General features: G+C 40.3%; 1 protein-coding gene across 2 annotated transcripts in view; it reads left to right on the forward strand.

The window, feature by feature from the left end:
• Positions 1-20,805, forward strand: part of HDAC7 (histone deacetylase 7) — a 579,208-nt gene continuing 558,403 nt past the window's right edge. For both annotated transcript variants that reach the window (XM_069758685.1, XM_069758686.1), the window contains exon 1: positions 1-92. The gene's annotated coding sequence lies outside the window, so the exon portion shown is untranslated. The remainder of the gene's footprint in view (positions 93-20,805) is intronic.

The following is a 20,805-nucleotide window of genomic DNA, read 5'->3' on the forward strand; positions in this document are numbered from 1 at the left end:
ATCTTGTGATGTTTCAAAGGAACTTTGCAGAACAACATCCTCTCACTATGGTTTCCCAGCTGTAGGAATTGCCGCACAGACACACACCACTGGTGAGTCTCTCCATGCCTTCTATGCATGTCCAGCGCTCTTGTCTTCTCTGCTACACCATATCCAAGTGCACTGAATACAATTTCCCCCCTTCTTGACTCATTTCCAGTTATTTTTGTTGTGTTCTTGCAGAAGCCAAAAGAAAAAAAAAATCTTTGTCCTACAGCCAATTTCTATGAAAAATAAATGACAACCCACTCTTTTTTTTTTACACAAACCATAAATGCAAACCGTATCTAGGGGAGTTTTTCATACAAAATATCAAAGTTTGTATAATGGGCTTATCAGTTTATATACGCCTTCAGCTCAATGGATAGATTCCCATCCCACAAACAGAAAAGGTTAATTTAGTTCAGATTCTTCGGCTACAAGGCTTTTCTTGCAAGGAATTTGTTCATCTTCTTGTAAAATAATCTGGCGTTTTTGTTTAACCTGCGAATGCTTTCTAGGGAAGCGAGGCAGTGGAATTTCTCTAATCACTACTTCAGAAAGAAATAACATTTTTCTGTAAAACTAAATTTAGGCGATGACGTTCACGAGAGATATGATTGGGACTGTGTTTATGTGAGATGATGCATTTATATACAAAAAAGCACTAATGACTCTAGTAAAATGTTACACAATGACCTATAAGTGATGTGCAGGTAATAGGAATAGCGAAACGGTCATAGTAAATAATGTTAGAAAGTTTCCAAAACTTGTAAAAGGGAAAGATAGAATGTCTGTCTTTAACATGCTGTTAGTGGGGGATAAAACATATTCAGATTATATTATAAAGTAGAAGCAAGCCAAGTTTGACAATGCTGAATTGGTTAAGATCACAATCTGCTCTCTATGGCTTTTTATAGGGGCTCATCCACATGTCAGTTATTTTCCACGTACTTGAAAAGCTGAGTTCCATCATTGATTTTGGTCAGCATTTTATCAGAGTTTCGTCCGAGTTTCATCAGTTTTTCTCGTACGTGAAAAAAGTTTCTCCTATCTATGAAAATCGGACCACTCTCAGATGACATCTCAGTGCTGTCTGATTTTTTTCATGGACCCCTAGACTTGCATTTTCGGTTTTGATCCGACACTCGGATCAATAGTGGACGTGTCTCCGTAATTTTGCATGGACTGCTCGGTCTCTGAAAAATCAGGGACTTGTGAACAGCCCCATTCACTGTTATATGTATAAGTACTATCCATACAAAACGCAGAGAGTACTTGTACGCAAAAAACTGACATGTGAATGGGCCCTAAGACTGCAGGTAGACCTACCTACTACATCAGTCAATTATCAAAATGTATGAAAAATTAGAACTTTTATGTGATTCGTTTAACTGTGCTTCATTGCTATGAATTAATCACGTTAATTTAACAGTAGGGTTATGTTCACAAGGAGTTTTTATTGAGGAGATATTTAGGGCAAATCCATTCCATAGTCCTTTGGATCCGCACCAAAAAACACTTTTAAAAAACACCTGCAAAACTCTTACCAATCGTTTCTGGTGAAAATCCAGTTTGGTTTTCAGAGATTTTGAGAGCTATTCCTTGGTTTTCAGAGATTTTGAGAGCTATTCCTTGGTTTTCAGAGATTTTGAGAGCTATTCCTTGGTTTTCAGAGATTTTGAGAGCTATTCCTTTACCCCCGAAAAGGTTTTGAAAAATGTCTTCTCTAAAAAAGTGCATGTTACTTCTTTGACAGCCATAATGATGGAATCTGTTCCAAACTCGTCAATTTAAATGTCTGAAAAAATAACTTCTGAAAAAAATAATTATTCAAAACCTCTTCTGTTAAAAAAAAACTTCTATAAAAATTCCGTAAAGAATGTTTCTGGGAGCAGATTTCAGTTGAAAAACTCCTCTCCAAAAAAGCTCTGTGTGAACATAGGCCAAGAGCAAATAGTAGTTTAATATATGATAGATAATGCAGAATCTGACGATATGACAAGAATGTTCTAAATTACTGCTCTTCATTTCTATGGAAAAAGGTATGTTTTATGGGATAAGACCTGTGTTTTATATAAATTGCCTGATATTTATAGCTCCAGCATATGTGAAAGTGCTGTAGAGAGAATTAATTTACTCTGCTGTAGCTCTCACTCTGCTGTTTCTATCAGACACATGTAACAACATCCCAGGGCCAGTTCCAATTGATCGTTTTTATTTATATGCTGAGCAACAATGATGTAGATATTCCACAAATATGGGGATGTGGTTGAGTTGTCAGATGCCATACTCTTGGGTGTGTCATTTTATTGAGGAGCCTTTGGGCCCAATTCATCAAGACCATCGTTTGATCACGTCTTGATGAGGTGCATTACACCAGAAAAGTCACTCCAGTCTGGTACTGGAGTTACATTTCTGTCATTGGGAAAGCCACAGCGGTGTGAAGATGTCAAAAGTTGCAAAATTTAGGTGCAACTTTGCCTCAATTTTGCAATTATTCAAAGCTTTTATGCCAGAATTTTGGTGTGAAAGTATTGATGAATTGGACCTTTTGAGTTCAAATAATTAAATGGATTATCACCATTTCTCCCATTTATAGTATATCCACAGAATTGTTGTGAATTGTGTTGTCAGGCTCCCTCCTGTGGTCATGAATGGTACTTCGGCTGGTTCTGTCCATGGACCTTCTCTGGTGCCTGTGGGTGTTTCTGAGTTTCCTTCCACAGGTGACGAGGCTAATTCGTTAGTGGGCTGCTCTATTTAACTCCACTTAGATCTTTGCCCCATGCCAGCTGTCAATGTTGTACTATGGCTCCAGTTCGCTCCTGGATCGTTCTGAGTTCCTGTTGCTCCAGCAGAAGCTAAGTTCCTCTGTGCTATTTTGCTTGTTTGCTATTTTTTCTGTCCAGCTTGCTTTTGTCAATATTGCCTTGCTTGCTGGAAGCTCTGGGATGCAGAGGGGCGCCTCCCGCACCGTGAGTCGGTGCGGAAGGTATTTTTCCCTGCACTCTCTGCGTGGTCTTTTGTAGGTTTTTGTGCTGACCGCAAAGTAACCTTTTCTATCCTCGGTCTGTTCAGTAAGTCGGGCCTCACTTTGCTAAATCTATTTCATCTCTGTGTTTGTATTTTCGTCTTTACTCACAGTCATTTTATGTGGGGGGCTGCCTTTTCCTTTGGGGAATTTCTCTGACGCAAGGTAGGCTTTATTTTTCTATCTTCAGGGCTAGCTAGTTTCTTAGGCTGTGCCGAGTTGCATAGGGAGCGTTAGGCGCAATCCACGGCTATTTCTAGTGTGTTTTGATAGGTTTAGGGATTGCGGTCAGCAGAGTTCCCACGTCCCAGAGCTCGTCCTTATTATCAGTAACAATCAGGTCCATTATTTGTCCTAACCACCGGATCATAACACAGAATAGGTCACAAATACCTGTTACATGCAGGTCTCTTAAGACCCTAATACACAGCGACCATCTGATGATGTTGGGGGACTTAAAGAGGTATTCCCATCTCCAAGATCATATCCCAATATGTAGTAGGTGTAATAATAGTATTAGCAAATACCTCCAATTAGAAATGTAGAAGTTTTTCTGATTCACTAGGTTTCTTTTGCTATGTGCAGGACCTTAGGTATCCATGGTTACGACCACTAGCAACCAGCTAACTTTCACTGTATCAGTGGTCAAATCCATGGATACCTAAGGTCCTGCATTGCCTGCACATGAGGAAAGAGACAGCGAATCAGAAGAACCATAATACCTTTCTAAATGGAGATATTTGCTAATATTATCATTATTATTACACTTACTACATATTGGTATAAGATCTTGGAGATGGGAATACCCTTTTAAGGATTGGTCACTTGAAATTTCAACACTTGATCCTTTTGTTTTTAGGGGAGATAATGTCTGGCAGGTTTCTCCTTTCTTCTGAGCTAAGTGTACGAGTGTGTGGGTGAGTTGAGAGAGATACAGTAGTTCTCTGCGATCTCATGTGTATGGCCAGCCTTAGGTTGGTTTCACATTTGCATTTTTTGCCGCTGCGTTTTAGCGCAAAAAAAGCATGTGTTTTTTTTCTATACTTAACATTAAAAACGCATGCGTTTTTTTGCATGCGTTTTGCCACGTTTTGATGACACATGCATCGTTTCTATGCTTGCGTTTTGTTGCGGAAATGCAACATGTAGTAATTTCTAGAGGCGTTTTTTTGCCGCAAAAAAACACATGCGTTTTTTTGCGACAAAAAAACGTATTGCTGTCTATGTAAACGCATGCGTTTTTAAGCACATGCGATTGCAAGCATTTTTAAACGCATGCGTTTCAATAGAAAAACACAAGAATACACACTGATAAGCCACCCCCCAACCCTAACCCTAAAGGGATCCTAACCCTAACCCTAAAGGGATCCTAACCCTAACCCTAGGGTCCTAACCCTAACCCTAACCCTAGGGATCCTAACCCTAACCCTAACCCTAACCCTAGGGATCCTAACCCTAACCCTAACCCTAACCCTAGGGATCCTAATCCTAACCCTAACCCTAGGGATCCTAACCCTAACCCTAACCCCAACCCTAGCTATTTCTGTTTATAGTGGGTTTTCTAGTTGATTTTGATGATTGGCAGCTGTCACACACTTCTCATCATGCGTTTCAAAAACGCAAACGCAGGAAAAAACGCATGTAAATGCATCAAAATGCCACGTTTTTTTACCACATGCAAAAATGCATGCGTCTAAAAAACGCAGCATTTGCACGCGTTTTCATGCGTTTTTTCACTACCTGCATTTGCGTTTAAAATGCTGCGTTTTTAAACGCAAATGTGAAACTAGCCTTAGTTTGGAGCTCTCGAGAGATGAGCCCCGTCTCATGCTGCCATTGATGGAAAGATGGATGAACACGCTATGGGTGTTTCGAATATATTTGAGAACAGGACTTGCGCTTTTCTGAAACAGGAATACAATTTAAAGTCATTTTCATTTTACTGTATAGGAGCCATTATTGACTAATTTAGCTTTTCTGTGTTTGTATAAAGTCGTCAACTTGATGTACAACGCAAAATGCATGTATCTGATGTATTGGAAGACATAGTCCCAGTGCCTGAGTGATGACTGAGCCACGTGGATGCTTTATATGACTGGTCTACTTTCTCAGGACAGCATTTCTTTTGTTATTGGATATAATATATTATCTGTTATTGATAAAGCACCAGAATAATCAATTTGTGATCTCATTTCTGATCTTACAGCTCATTATTCTCTAATACGGCATTACTATCTGTATTGTACATAGGACAGCAATCTGCTTTAGCTAAATCTAACAATTATAATTTACAAAAAAACACCTTAAGGCTAATGTCACACGACGTATATTCTCCATCTGAGTAAACTATGATCAGAGTTTGATTTAAGTTTGATCATGTTGTGATCTTGTTTTCTTTTATGTGCAGAATTAAAAAAATAAAGTTGCTCCACCTTCTCCATTCAGTCAGTCCGTGAAAATTGGAACATTCTCGGATGACATCCAAGTGCAGTCCAATGTTTTCAACAGACCCATAGACATAAATGAGCGAGTGCCATACGATAATTGGAGGCAATTTGTGCATGCTGCATTATTTTCCCCAGACCACTCGGTCTGAGATACAAATCGGACATGTGCACGGCTTTATAGAATAACATTGGTCCGATGTTTTGACGGATCGCACTTGGACCTAAACTATGGTTGTCTACACATTCTCTTAAGAGAATGAGAAGCTGAGCAGAATGATGTATAAATTTGTATGAAAGAATTCAGAATAACTTATATTCTATTAACCCCTTAATGACCGCTGATATGCATTTTAACTGCAGCTGTTAAGGGGCCTCATTTCTCTACGCCACTTTTTTAAATAATAAGTGAATTGCGCCGCCCCTCTGCTAATATTTCTGCAGGTGACAACTGTACATGGCAGCTGACACCCTGTGAAACCGATCAGGGCCAACTAACCCCTTAAATACCAGTGACAATTGTGACAGCGGTATCTAAAAGGTTAAAAGGGGATAAAAGACCCACTATGGTAGGATCGACCCCCCCCACGATCGTAATCGCGGGTGCTGATTGTTGCTGTGGTACCCTGAGGTCATCCGATGACCTGCAAGATCCTGATATAAGCTGGGGTCTTAGGCCGGAGTCACACTATCAAAAAATACTGCTGAGTGCTATGCAAGAAATCATCGCATAGCGCTCGGCCCAGTATTAATCTATGAAGCAGCTCACATCAGCTTTTTTTTCTCAGGCGTATTCCACGTGCGTGTAAAATCTGAGCATGCTGCGATTGTCACCAAGACTCGCCAATGCAAGCCTATGGGTGCGAGAAAACAATCGCACAGCACTTGGACGGATGTCCTTTGAAAAGCCGGCAATTCAGAAGCCACGTTCTGTAAAATTACAGCAGGAGCTGACAGCATAGAAGAGATGGATTACACACAGTAAATACACATAGAATACACTGTGTGCAGAATTATTAGACAAGTTGTATTTTAGAGGATTATTTTTATTATTGATCAAGAACTATGTTCTCAATCAACTCAAAAGACCCATAAATATCAAAGCTTAATATTTTTGGAAGTTGGAGTGGTTTTTTTTTTTAGATTTGGCTATCTTAGGAGGATATCTGTTTGTGCAGGTAACTATTACTGTGCAGAATTATTAGGCAACTTAATAAAAACTAAATATGTTCCCATCTCATTTGTTTATTTTCACCAGGTAAACCAATATAACTGCACAAAATTTAGAAATAAACATTTCTGACCTGCAAAAACAAAACCCCCCAAAATTAGTGACCAATATAGCCCCCTTTCTTTATGATGACACTCAGCAGCCTTCCATCCATAGATTCTGTCAGTTGCTTGATCTGTTTACGATCAACATTGCGTGCAGCAGCCACCACAGCCTCCCAGACACTGTTCTGAGAGGTGGACTGTTTTCCCTCCCTGTATATCTCACATTTTATGAGGGACCACAGGTTCTCTATGGGGTTCAGATCAGGTGAACAAGGGGGCCATGTCATTATTTTTCTTCTTTGAGACCTTTACTGGCCAGCCACGCTGTGGAGTAGTTGGAGGCATGTGATGGAGCATTGTCCTGCATGAAAATCATGCTTTTCTTAAACGATACCGACTTCTTCCTGTACCACTGCGTGAAGAAGTAGTCTTCCAGAAACTGGCAGTAGGTCTGGGAGTTCAGCTTCACTCCATCCTCAACCCGAAAAGGTCCCACAAGTTCATCTTTGATGATACCAGCCCATACCAGTATCCCACCTCCACCTTGCTGGCATCTGAGTCGGAGTGGAGCTCTCTGCCCTTTACTGATCCAGCCTCTGGCCCATCCATCTGGCTCATCAAGAGTCACTCTCATTTCATCAGTCCATACCATAAAACCTTTGAAAAGTCAGTCTTAAGATATTTCTTGGCTCAGTCTTGATGTTTTATCTTATGTTTCTTGTTTAAAGGTGGTCATTTTTCAGCCTTCTTTACCTTGGCCATGTCCCTGAGTATTGCACACCTTGTACTTTTTGTTACTCCAGTAACGTTCCAGCTCTGAAATATGGCAAAACTGGTGGCAAATGGCATCTTGGCAGCTTCACGCTTGATTTTCCTCAATTTATGGGCAGTTATTTTGCATCTTTTTTTGCCCAACATGCTTTTTGCGACCCTGTTTGCTATTTGCCATGAAACGCTTGATTGTTCGGTGATCACGCTTCAAAAGTTTGGCAATTTCAAGACTGCTGCATCCCTCTGCAAGACATCTCACAATTGGACTTTTCAGAGCCCGTCAAATCTCTCTTCTGACCCATTTTGCCGAAGGAAAGAAAGTTGCCTAATAATTAAGCACACCTTATATAGGGTTTTGATGTCATTAGACAACACCCCTCATCATTACAGAGATGCACATCACCTGATTTACTTAATTGGTAGTTGGCTCTCAAGCCTGAACAGCTTGGAGTAGGACAACATGTATAAAAAGTATCATGTGATCAAAATACAACTCAACAACATTACAAATAATAACTCTGCACACAGTATAGATAGTCAGTACAGATGTCAGTGACATATACAATTAGTACAGTATGTGTGCAGCTTACTGTACATGTATTTAATCAATAAAATGCTATTAATATCAGCTCACAACTGTATACTTACTATTTACTGACTATTAAAATGAGGGACCTTAATAAAATTTATGACCCCCTCCTTCTTAGCTCCACTGTGCCTAAACTGCAGTAACCGCCTTCATGTTTGGCATTGTTGAAGTGGAGACAGAGCACTTAACAATTTACAGGGTACAAGTGTCCAGGAGCACAAGCTGGGCACAATATATAATATAATACATTTTTAAATGATTTAAATAAAAATGATTTTCTTTTAAAATTTACTTCTAATATTAGTACGAATGTCATCAATTTTTTAGATTTACAGATTTTTATTGATAATAGCACTATCCAAACTCGGACTTTTTAGAAACCTACGGATACGAACAGTTTTATTCCGCTAGATAGTTGTCACCTCCCTGCCTGGTTGTTGAATGTTCCCAAAAGTCAATATATGCGTATTTATCAGAACTGCTCGAGGATCGAAGATTTCAACATGGAGGCTGAAACGATGACAAAAAAATTCCTGCAAAAAGGGTATAAACAAGACACATTTGGAATGTCCAAAGACAGTGTTCTTATTATATCACGCCAGGATCTGATCAATTTTACTGGTAAACAGAAGGCGACCAATGAATTTGTCCCCATAATTACCCAGTATAATGCCAATTCATATTTGTTACGCAAAATTGTAAATAAACATTGGCACTTATTAAAAGATGATAAGATCATTGGGGATAAAATGTCTACCCATCCCAGATTCATATATAAGAAGGCCTTGAACCTGGGGAATATGATTGCTCCTACCATTCAGAATAGATCCCTTTTGGTCAATAATTCCTCCTTTTTTCACAATTGAATAAAAGGTTTTTATCCATGTCGTAGGTGTAGTGTGTGCAAACAAACTAATTCACATAAAATCACCAGTTTTGACAAAGGGGATCTGAAGTTTAAGATAAATGATTTTATTACGTGTTCAACTACAGGAGAGATTTATATCATTAAATGTCCATGCCAGAAATTGTATGTCAGGCGAACAAAAAGGCCCTTGAAGATCAGAATCAATGAGCATATACGCAATATCAGGAATAAATTCATGGGTCATCCAATCTCTAAACATTTTATAGAAATTCATGGAGGAATGACCAAGAAAATGGACATTTCGGGGATCGAAATTGTACATCCACACTGGAGAGGTGGCAATTATATAAAAGCCATGTCCAGGATTGAAAGTAAGTGGATCTTTTTGCTTGACACACTGACCCCTAGAGGACTTAACTGTGGAGTCGAGTTGTTCGGCTTCTATTAGCAATTAGGATCGTGGAGGCTATAAAAGGACTCCGTAACTGGGCAAGGACCAGCCCTGAGGAAGAAAACAGCAGTTTTCGAAACGCGTTGTTTTTCTTTTGTCCTTACAGCGATCCGTACGGAGTTTTCCAGTCACGTGGGGCGGTCACTTGATCACTTACATCACGCAGGTCCTAGACGCGCCGCTCACACCGCTCGCACCTCGCGGCGTTGCTGGACCAAGACGGAGGATCTCCGCCCCCTGCTGGAACCCGACACCCAGAGATAGCTGCTACCGGCCGGAGCAGCTCTCCGGCATCACGCTCTCTAAAAGACTCTATACGTGCTATTTAACACCGCTGGAAATCCTCTCAAACCGGGAGACGATCTACCTCTACTTCTCAAAGTATTGACTGTTACATGATTACATGATTTTATGCTACAGTTCCAGTAGGAGACCGGAGTGTTCAATATTTGGCTACAGCATTTGTCTTTCTATCTGGGCATTGACTATTAACTGATATCTATGCACTAAACTATTGATCGTACAAACGCACTGTGGAAGGCATCCACACAGATATTTAGGTCTTGTTAGCCACATATTATATATGATTCTGTTTAATCTATTCAGGCATATTCATTTGTTATTTAAAAACTAGGGTATACCAGCGCAATTTTTTTCTATAACGTTGTATTTGTTTTTTACAATCTGGTGGTGATTGTTTTAAATTCGCTGCAGGTATCGAGATACCTTATATCACCAGCGCCGCTTTCACCTTTTTTATATATACAATATATGGGGGTGCTACAATATTTAGGGGCACTACACTGTGTGGAGGTACAATGTATGGGCAATAAATTGCCATATTTGTAATTCTCCATAAAAAACACGGAGTGGATGTTACAAAATAGTCACTGAAGCCATAGATGAATTCATTGAGCATGGAAAGATGCAATTGGGGTTACTTTGGGGGGGTTTCTGCTGTTCTGGCACCTTAGGGGCTCTGCAAATGTCTCTCGCAAATTACGGTATTCTTGCAAAGTCTGCTCTGTGAAATTCTAATAGCGCTCTTGCCTTCTCAGGCCTGACGTGTTGCCTAATAGTAGTTTTTGATGACCTATAGGCCATCACCACTCTCAGGAGAAATTGCACAATACATTTTGGGGTCCAGTTTCCTCAATTAGCCCTTGTATAACTGATAAATTTGCAGCAAATAAAAATATTACATTTTTACCCCTAAAATGTTATCTTTCCACGTCCCAATGTTATAAAAATCTGTGAGGCACCTGTGGGTTTAAAATACTTACTACACACCTAGGTGAAATCCTTAAGCAGTGAAGTTTCCAATATGGGGTCACTTGTGATGGTTTCTGCTGTTCTGGCACCTCAGGGGCTTTGCTAATGGAGCTCACAATGTATTGAAACAGAATCTGCGTTCTAAGGCCGGCGTCACACTAGCGTATTGCATCCGATGCGAGAGCATCAGATGCGATATGCTAATGATCCTCGGCTCCTGCTCTGCTCCAAGCCTCTCGCACAGAGCAGATCAGAGCACAGCTGCGGAGGAGGCGGAGAAACTAATTTCTCCATCTCCTCCATTGCCGAAGTCAGCGTTTAGCACACAGCACTCGGATTATATCCGAGTGATGTGCGCTGTCTCACTCACACCCATAGGCTTATATGGGTGCGAGTGAGCCGAGAGTCAGCCGAGTGTCCGTGACAATCGCAGCATGCTGCGATTGTCTCGGACCGAGGAAAACGGCCGACAAAAAATCGGCTGCTAGGAGCTGCCTCATAGTGTAACATTGGTCCGAGTGCAATGCGATTTTTTTTTTACCGCATTGCACTAGTCTGTTTAAGTCGCCAGTGTGTGATGCCGGCCTAAAAGTCAAGTAGCGCTCCTTCCCATCCGGTCCTTCCATGTGCCCAAACAGTAGTGTACAACCACATATGGGGTTCCGTAAAAATTGCATAACAAATTATGGGGTCTATTTTCTCCTGTTATTGCTCTATTTTCACATCTAAATGTTAAAACGTTTTGTGAATCACCTGTAGGTTAAAAATGCTGAGTATACCAATAGATGAACTCCTTGAGGGGTCTAGTTTCCAAAATGAGGTGACTTTTGGGGGGGTTCTGCTGTTTGGCTGAGCCCCTGACATACCCTGACATGGCATTCACAGTCTACTCCAGACAAATTTACACTACAAAAATCAAATAGCGCTCTTCCCTTTCCGAGCCTTGCCATGTGCCCAAACAAACGTTTTTGACCACATCGCGTTCAGGAGAAATTGTGTAACAAATTATGGGGTCCGTTTTCTCCTATTATCCATTGTGAAAATTACAAATTTGAGGCTAAAACAACATTTTCATTTTCACGTCCACATTTTAGAAAGTTCTGTGAAACACATAATAGTTTCAACACAGCCCTAGATTAATCTTGATAGGTCTAATTTCCAAAGAGGTGTTGTTTGTGGGGTTTTCGGCTGCTTTGGTATCTCAGGGGCTCTGCATATAAGACATGGCGTCTGCAATCTATTATAACCAAATTTACATTCCAAATACCATAGTTTTTCACTTTGGCTACTTTCACACTAGCGTCGTACGACGCACGTCGCAATGCGACACTAATGTTAGTCTATGGAGAAAAAACGCATCCTGCAAGCAATTTTGCAGGATGCATTTTTTCTCCAAAAGACGCATTGTGTTGTGTGTCGTACGACGCTAGTGTGAAAGTAGCCTTTCTGAGGTCTGCTGTGTGTCCAAACAGAATTTATTTGACTACATGTTGGGTATTGCCGTGATCAGCCGAAAGTGGGTAACAAACTGTTGGGTATATTTTTTCATGTTACCTCTCACAAAGGTAAACATTTGAGACAAAAGCAACATTTTCGTGAAAAAAATGAACATTTTCAATATAACAACCTAATGTTATCAAATTCTCTGCAGTATCTGTGGGTTCAAAATGCTTGCTATACCCATTATAAAATCCTTATGGAGTGTAGTTTTCAAAAATGGGTTCACTTTTGGGGGTTTCTGCTGTTTGTGCACCTTATGGCACTCGCAATCTATTTCAGCCAAATTTGTGTTCCAAAATTCAAATGGTGCTCCTTCCCTTTCCAAGCCCTGCCGTTTGTCCAAACAGAGGTTTCTCACCACATGTGGGGTATGAGCACACTCAGAAGAAACTGGGTAACACATTTTGAAGTCCATTTTATCATGCTATCACTTTAAAAGTGATTACATTGGAGTTAATACAACATTTTAGAGGTAAAATTTAATTTATTTTTTTTTCATTCCACTTTGTATTAATTCCCGTGTAGCACCTGAAGGGTTAAACCATTTCCTGACAGCAGTTTTGAAGTATTTGAGGAGTGCAGCTTTTAAAATTGAATCAATTAAAAAAATGCAAGTTTTACCAAAAATTTTCCTGCAAAAAATGTTTATCAATCTGATCAGCTTCTCCTTCTTTCTATCATTCTGCCTGCAGATTAGAGACCATTTTTTTTAAAGAGTTAATTACCAAACGCTTCATTCTGTATTATAAGCTTGGTGGTTTATAGCATACATAGTAGATGTGGGTAGTGGTAGTCCTCTGTGTTGGATGTAGTCCTCTGTGTTGGATGTAGTCCTCTGTGTTGGATGTAGTCCTCTGTGTTGGATGTAGTCCTCTGTGTTGTGTCTACTTCACATGCTTAGAATCGGCAATGGGAATTTAAAACAGTTTTTCTTGAAAAAAAATCATCAGAAAGCTGGGAAGAGAGGTGAGGTAATTACCGTCTGTTTGTGGAAATGTCTTGCTAGCCCTCTGGCATTAGACACATGAGAGTCATAACCAAGGACTGTGGCTCTTAAGCATCTCTGACTCATTTTTGCTGAGGGAGCAGACAATACTTATGTCAGCGAGGCGGAGTCTGTAATAAAAACACTTGTACAATCTGTGGTCTATTTTTCATTTTTAATATCGGAAACACAGGTCTCACTGTCTGTGATCCCGATGACCAATGTTAATGCATGGTCTAAGAGGCAGGAATTGTCAAATGATGTCAGATGTATAGTGGAGGCACAGATGTACGTCAGGAGAAAAAATGGATGACTGATGTCTGTGTAGCTGGCTCACGTTCAAGGCAGGAGAATGAAAACACTTTCCAAACGTTCTATCATGCGGTATCGGATAGGCTCTCGTTTAGCTCATTAACTCCAACTAGATATAGTGTTTATTACTGCTTAGATATAGTTTTGCTTTCCATTCACAGGACATTTTATGCACGTACATCACAATGTTACAGCTATACACTAAAGTCTACTCTATCTCTATACTGAATAGGGGGGAAAAGGAATAAGCAATTTGAAAGACATTTGAGAAAAAAACATTCTTCCTTCAAGAATTCCTTCAATTGTCCATCATACAAGTAAAAGCGGCTGAGACAATGGTGATTTCAATCCTCCTTAACAATAATTCACATTTACAGTTACTGAATAACAGGCTGTAATTAGTGCGATCTATTTCACTAGTCATAATGACGCTGATCTCACACTATGTTTCTGACTTTCCTGTGCCCGTCAGCAGCTCTTGGCTTTTGCTTGAGACTTTGAACTCCGCTCACCTCATTATATTCCATTGAGGTTTCATTTGATCCCATTTTTCTAGGCTTTAGATGAAAGCCCCTGATTGACACAGCAAAGGCAGAAATGTAGTGCGAAACCAGTCTTGAGCTATGTTCACATGCAGCACTTTTGCGGTGTTTATTTTTTTTAAACTAAAATAAATGCAAATTAAAAGCCATTTTTTACAGTGCAAGCAAAACCACACATATTTTTTATTCCTGACTGAATTGGAGCACTTCAGCTTTTTTTAAAATCTGCACAATGTCAATTCTTTCAGCACTTTTGAATCATTTTGTCACCTATAGAAAGCAATGAAGCAGTGAGAATATGCCGTAAGGGACTCAACAAACGTTTGTGAGCAGTTTCTTAAGCATTTTTGAAGAATAAAACTAACTTTATTAAACATTTACTGCAGACAAAGCATATATATTAATCCGCACCAAATAAATGCTACCAAAAACGCTGCAAAAATGCTGAAAAATGGGCTTTTTGAATGTAGCGTTTTTAATGCCATATGAGAGCAGGTGTTGGATGCAGAAACAAATATGCTGCGTGTGAACATAGCCTTAGGGTGTATTTTCATATACATATGATACATGCTAGTGCCCTTCGATTTTTAGCAGGCAGCACCTGGACCCCTACAGTAGGATGGATGTGTGCTTTACTGACCTACAGTACTGTTCATTAGGGTTGAGCGACCTTTACTTTTATAGGATCGGGTCGGGTTTCACGAAACCCGACTTTTGAAAAAGTCGGGTCGAGTGAAATCGGCCGATCCTATAAAAAAGTCGGGGTCGGACGAAACCCGAAACCCAATGCAGTGCATTGGGTTTCCATGGTTCCCAGGGTCTGAAGGAGCGGAAACTCTCCTTCAGGCCCTGCGATCCATATTTTAGTGTAAAATAAAAAATTAAAATAAAAAATATCGCAATACTTACCCTCTGACGCGCCCTGGTACTAACCGGGAACCTTCCTTCCTTAGAATCAGCCTTCCAGGACCTTGCGGTGACGTCGCGGTGACGTCGCGGCTTGTGATTGGCCGTGCGGCCGCCCATGTGACCGCTCGCGCGGCCAATCACAAGCCGCGACATCACCCGCGACGTCACCGAAGGTCCTGGAAGGGCTGATTCTTAGGAAGGAAGGCTGCCGGAAAGAAGCAGGGCGCGTCCGAGGGTGAGTATATACCTAATAGGAATATCATCTTAAACATATCGGGAATCGGTATCGGAATTCCGATTCTAGATTCAAAAGATCGCCGACTTCATGGCCGACCCCACACTGGGGTCGGGTCGGGTTACATGAAACCCGACCTTGCCAAAAGTCGGCAACTTTTGAAAAATTTCGACCCGTTTCGCTCAACCCTACTGTTCAAGCGATATTGGTGTCTGGTCTCTTAGGGTTGGAAAAAATTACAGTGGCAGCATATTTGTACTCAGGCTTGGACTGGCCCACAGGAGAACAGGGGAATCCTCCGATGGGCCCCTGTGCAAGACTAAGCCATCATCCTCTTGTATGAGCAGTACTTGGCTCAATATACTTGAATTACTATTTACGGATAAAGCGGCCTCTTATTCATTTAACAATCTACCCAGTTCATTGTTATATAGATTTGTGATTGACGATAATGTCACATTTGCATGGAGCTGAAAAGTGAGGGGGCCCTGACGTTGGTTATTGGTGGACCCTTGGCTCCCCTGTCCCCCACTGTTCGTACTTATGGCCAAGTCACCTTATATCAGAGACATTTCCAGGTTCGTAGCTGGGCTTTCCTTCACCTGGAGCAAATGTACAATGTACTGTTCATTGAAGTCTATGGAAAGTAAGTGGCATGTGACAAAAAATCCAACACATTTGAAAACATTTGTGTCACAGTAGGTCACAAGTCACAATGTGACAGTATAGGAAATCATCAGATAATAATAATAATAATAATTTTTATTTATATAGCGCCAACATATTCCGCAGCGCTTTACAAATTATATTGGGGGGTCTCTTGTACAGACAATAGACATTACAGCATAACAGAAATCACAGTTCAAAATAGATACCAAGAGGAGTGAGGACCCTGCTCGCAAGATGCCATGACACTGCCATAGTTGTGTGACACGTCGCTCTGGTCCTGACCCAAATCTATGTATGATGCTTCATTCAGATGTCCATGTTTAAACACGTACAGTACGTGAAAAAATGGTATTAGTGTCATCAGCGTAGGGTCCGTGTCTCTGATTTTACCATCAGTGTGTCATCAGTGTTTGGTCCGTGTGCCATCAGTGGTTTTTCATGGATGGAAAAATAAATTACAAAGCTTCTCCTATACTTTGCAATGTTAAACACGGATGGCACATACAGTAGATGCCATCCATGAGTTGTATGTGGTTTTTACAGACCCATGGAAGTATTCACTCGTTCAGTATTTGGTCAGTATACTGCCAGGAGTGGAACAATCAGAGGAAAAGTGCAATAGAAACACCACTTCTGCATTTGTCACCCTCTCTTGATTTTGGCTTACAAATACTGAGGTACAGTAAAATATAGACAAAATACTCACCATGTGAATGTGGCCGTAGGCTATGTGCACACGATGCGGATTTGCTGCGGATCTGCAGCGGATTTTTCTGCGCAGAAATGCTGCAGATCCGCACTGTGATTTACAGTACAATGTAAATCAATGGGTAAAAAAAAAAAGTTGTGCTGATGGTTGCTGAAAAATCAGTGCAGAATTGCTGTGGATTTAAAAGAAGTCCATGTCACTTCTTTTGTGCGGATCTGCAGCGTTTCTGCACCCCATCCATGATAGAAATCCGCAGTGGCAAAAACTGCAGAAATTCCGCTCAAAATCAGCATCAATTCCGCGGCAAATCCACACAAAATCCGCATAAAAACCGCGGCAAATCCGCAGATGCGGATTTTGTGCAGAAAATTCTGCACCACATTTCCTACGTGTGCACCTAGCCCAAGACTTATATTGGCCCTTTTCATCCTTGATACCAGAAAATACAGACTTGTCTCCGTGATTTTTTGCACGCACACACAGGCTTTGAAAATACACAGACATGTGAATAGCACTATATATTATTATAACAGGTACATTACATGTTCTATCCATGAAATATAGAACACGTATGTGCATCACGGACATCTGAATGAGGCCAAAAAAAATGTTGCTTTGTACATAGTTTGCATTGCTTATCTTGTACTGATACTTAGATAAAATCTGTGCCCCACATATCTAGATATCTCAGCTCAAGCAAAGTGGCTTGTTGGGTCATCCTTGACTCCCGACACCTGAGGTAAAAGCTCTGGCTGCACCAAAGCTAAATGCTTGAACATAGCTGTAAATGATGTGGAAATTGTGACCTATTCTCATCATACTAAATGAGTTGGTTCTAGCTGAAAAACCCAGGTGATCAGCTAACAATGCCATGTGAAACTGCAGGTGTGTACATCAGATTCCTTAAGCAACAGTGCTGAAGAAATGTAGTATTTCACATCATATAGCTTGTGACAAAGTCACTAGCAAGGTGCTGGAGGGGAGATGTGTTTCACTGAGGCTAATGGCTTCAGTGATTTAAAAACCCAGAAGTTTATCCTCCAGTGTTGGAAGGGGTTAAGTAGCCAATATTTTTGAAAGGCTGGATTTTGGCGGACAACCACAGAGCAGATGGGAGGTTGTCCACCTTATCTCCACCCCAGGGTGCGGACAGCAGCTTAAATAGCTGGCCTCCAGAGGCAGTAGTTGTTCAGTGTCTGTAGAGGAGAACTCCAGAGAAGTGCTTTGTGTTTTGCTAAAACTTTAACCATGGGTCTTGCTAACCCTGAGCGGGTTTATCCCTGCTAACACAAGGACTGTGCTTTGTGCTACTATTTTGTTTTGCTGTTTTTGCTCAGAGGGCCGTGTTTACTTTGTGCTTCACCTTGGTTTATGCTGCATCTAATAAACCAAGGATGTTCTTAGAGAGTCAGTGTCCCAGTGTCTACCTTCATGTACAGCTGAGTGAGTTGATCTACCACAAGCAGAGCACATGATGGATACATTTGTCTGACAGATACACCGAGAGCAGAGCCAAAGGTGGCTTGCCTTGGGCAGAATCTGAATACAAATTAGGAAGGAGAGATTTAAACATTATATTCTCAAAGCTCAAGTCAAATTTAACAACTAGAAACAATTAGGTCTAACCAACAATGGTAGCTTTGAAAATGTTGAAAAAAATTGTGGAAATTGTAACATCTTTCTCAACAAGGCCTCCTTCACACGTCCATGTTTACAGTACTTGTTTTTTTCACGGATACCACATCATAACCTATGGAGTTATGCACATGTCGGTGTTTTTACACAGACCGTGTGTCCGTGCAAAAGAAGAGTGTCTGTTTTTCATGGCAGCACAGATGAAATGAGCCAGTACAAGACTAAAGGTCTGTGAAAAACACATACAGCACATGGATGGCATCAGTGTACCGTCCGTGTGATGTCCGTGTTTAACATTGAAAAGTATAGGAGAACTTTATCATTAATTTTTTAATCTTTACTGGAAAAACACTGATGACACACGGATTGTAAAATGGACACCAGGATGACACATTGTTGTCATTGGTTTTTCACCTATGTGTTTTATACGGATGTATGAAGGAGACCTTAGACGCTGATGACATGATAAATCTGGTGCACCTTCCTAGCCTGGTCAGGCACTTTTCCACCAAATGACCTACAAACATTTACATCAATGGTTTGCTATATTTTAATAATTTTAATTTTGTAATAAATTTTGCACATTTTACTCCTCCTTTTAGCTGTGACCGCTTTATGCCACTTTTGAAACTCATGTTCTGTACTTTAGCGAGCAGCTCTCCCGCTCTGAAGATGCTTTTTTTTTTATGGCTATCCCTTTCGTGAGCAGCATCGTAATTGTGAATGAATCCTATGCAGTAGGTTTCTATTAAAAATGATGTTTCGTTGACTTCAGTGTGACCTAAAGCTAAAGCTGCCCCTCCCTCCACCTGTTTACCACTTTATTTTCTGCCAGTGAGGAATTAGTTACTGTAGAGTGTACAATATGATTTATTTCATAGTAAAAATAGAAAAGTCAAGTATTTTGCTCCTTTGGACAAATCTTTCCCCGAATCTGAGTTGCCCCTGAGATTTGTTAACTAGATGATCCAGTTCCCCATTCACTTCTTCACAGGGGTCTGTATCACTCATACTTTTAATGCAAACCAGATGGGCTTGAAAACTGCAACAAACACTGCAAGGGGCCGCGACATACCTTGAGGCCATGCTGTGTGCATTCCATATGTTCTTAAAAGCCTCTGGTGAAAGTTATATAATACACACTTCATCTATAGTCTTCTCTTCACAAAAACAATTATTTCATGTTTTCTTAATATGCAACTAATTTATTTCCTTTGACGAGTTCATATATCATATTGCAATGTATTCTTGATTGTTGAGCGTTGTAAATGTTCATTAAACAATATACTCATTTCTGGTTTACCTTTTATGTGGGGCCATAATAAAACCACAAAGTGAAGTTTAAATTGATTAAATTTTTTGCCTTTTTCACATCAGCAAAAATAATATTCTGAGGGAAAGAGAACATAGGAAGGCCAAAAAATGAATAGACAAGTCTAGGATCGATTACTATTTTAGAGTTTATGGACAGAATCAGGCTGGTGATGTACAGTCACATTTGTGGCATGAGAGCAAATCTCAGCAGAACGACCAATCCAGGACTATTATTAATATTGCAGTGTAAAAGATTAGATTTAGAAGTCTTGTGCATACACTTTGGAGAATATCCACAGTATCTGTAGAATGTACATTCATATTACATATGGTAGCGTGGACTTCGTACTTTGAAATGTGAAAATTGAAATACACTCCTCAACATTGAAATTACAACATCAAGAAAGAAAGTCATGGAATTATGGAAATAAATGGATCTATTTTCATGCTTATATTATGCAATTGATTTAAAAATGGAAACAAAATTTTCCAAACAACCAATTCATTCAAATTTGAGAATTAGCGCCACAAGCAGAACTACACATCTTGACTGCTATCAATGAGGTTATTAATGACTGTCTGTTTTGCCACTTTGAATACACTTGGGCTCAGAAATCATCATGATCCACTGCTGGCAGCTCCCTTTGCAGATGTACTGATGGGAGAAAGGTTCAAAAGTGCTGCAAGACATGGTAGCATTATTAAGCTTGATAGGTTGCTCACAGTCACATGAACAAAGTTCGGACTGGTGTTGTGTTGGAAAAATGCTCCGGGGACATTTTAGAGAAATAACTGGTTCCATGGCCAAATCAATGTAATTCAAAGTTGTTTGTGTAACTGGAATCAAGACTTTATGCCACCACAGACCTTAATTCCAGGAGTAAGACCAGAGTGACATTACCATCATGGCATTGCCCACATGACTCCTGATGAAGACCAGAGGCTAAAATTGATAAATAGAGGCTGGAATGAAGCTTTTCTGCTTTTGTGTTGGATGCAGTGATAGCCACATATAGGTCTGGAGACCGCATGGTAAATGCCAAATAGTTGGACCCTTATAATCTTCATTCCATTTAATAACACAATCGTGAAGCACTAATGTATATTGTAGCTGAGAGCAAACAACTCTAGCTCTCCCAAAGCACCCAAAGGGCACCAAATCACCAGGACAACTCCAAACAGAAGTTAACACGAAAAAACACTGTCTTCCCGGCGCCATTTCTGGTTTTATCGCTACTTAAACACAATAAGACTGGCTATAACTAAACCCTGT

This window comes from Ranitomeya imitator, chromosome 3 (genome assembly GCF_032444005.1).
Source record: "Ranitomeya imitator isolate aRanImi1 chromosome 3, aRanImi1.pri, whole genome shotgun sequence".
NCBI lineage: Eukaryota > Metazoa > Chordata > Amphibia > Anura > Dendrobatidae > Ranitomeya > Ranitomeya imitator.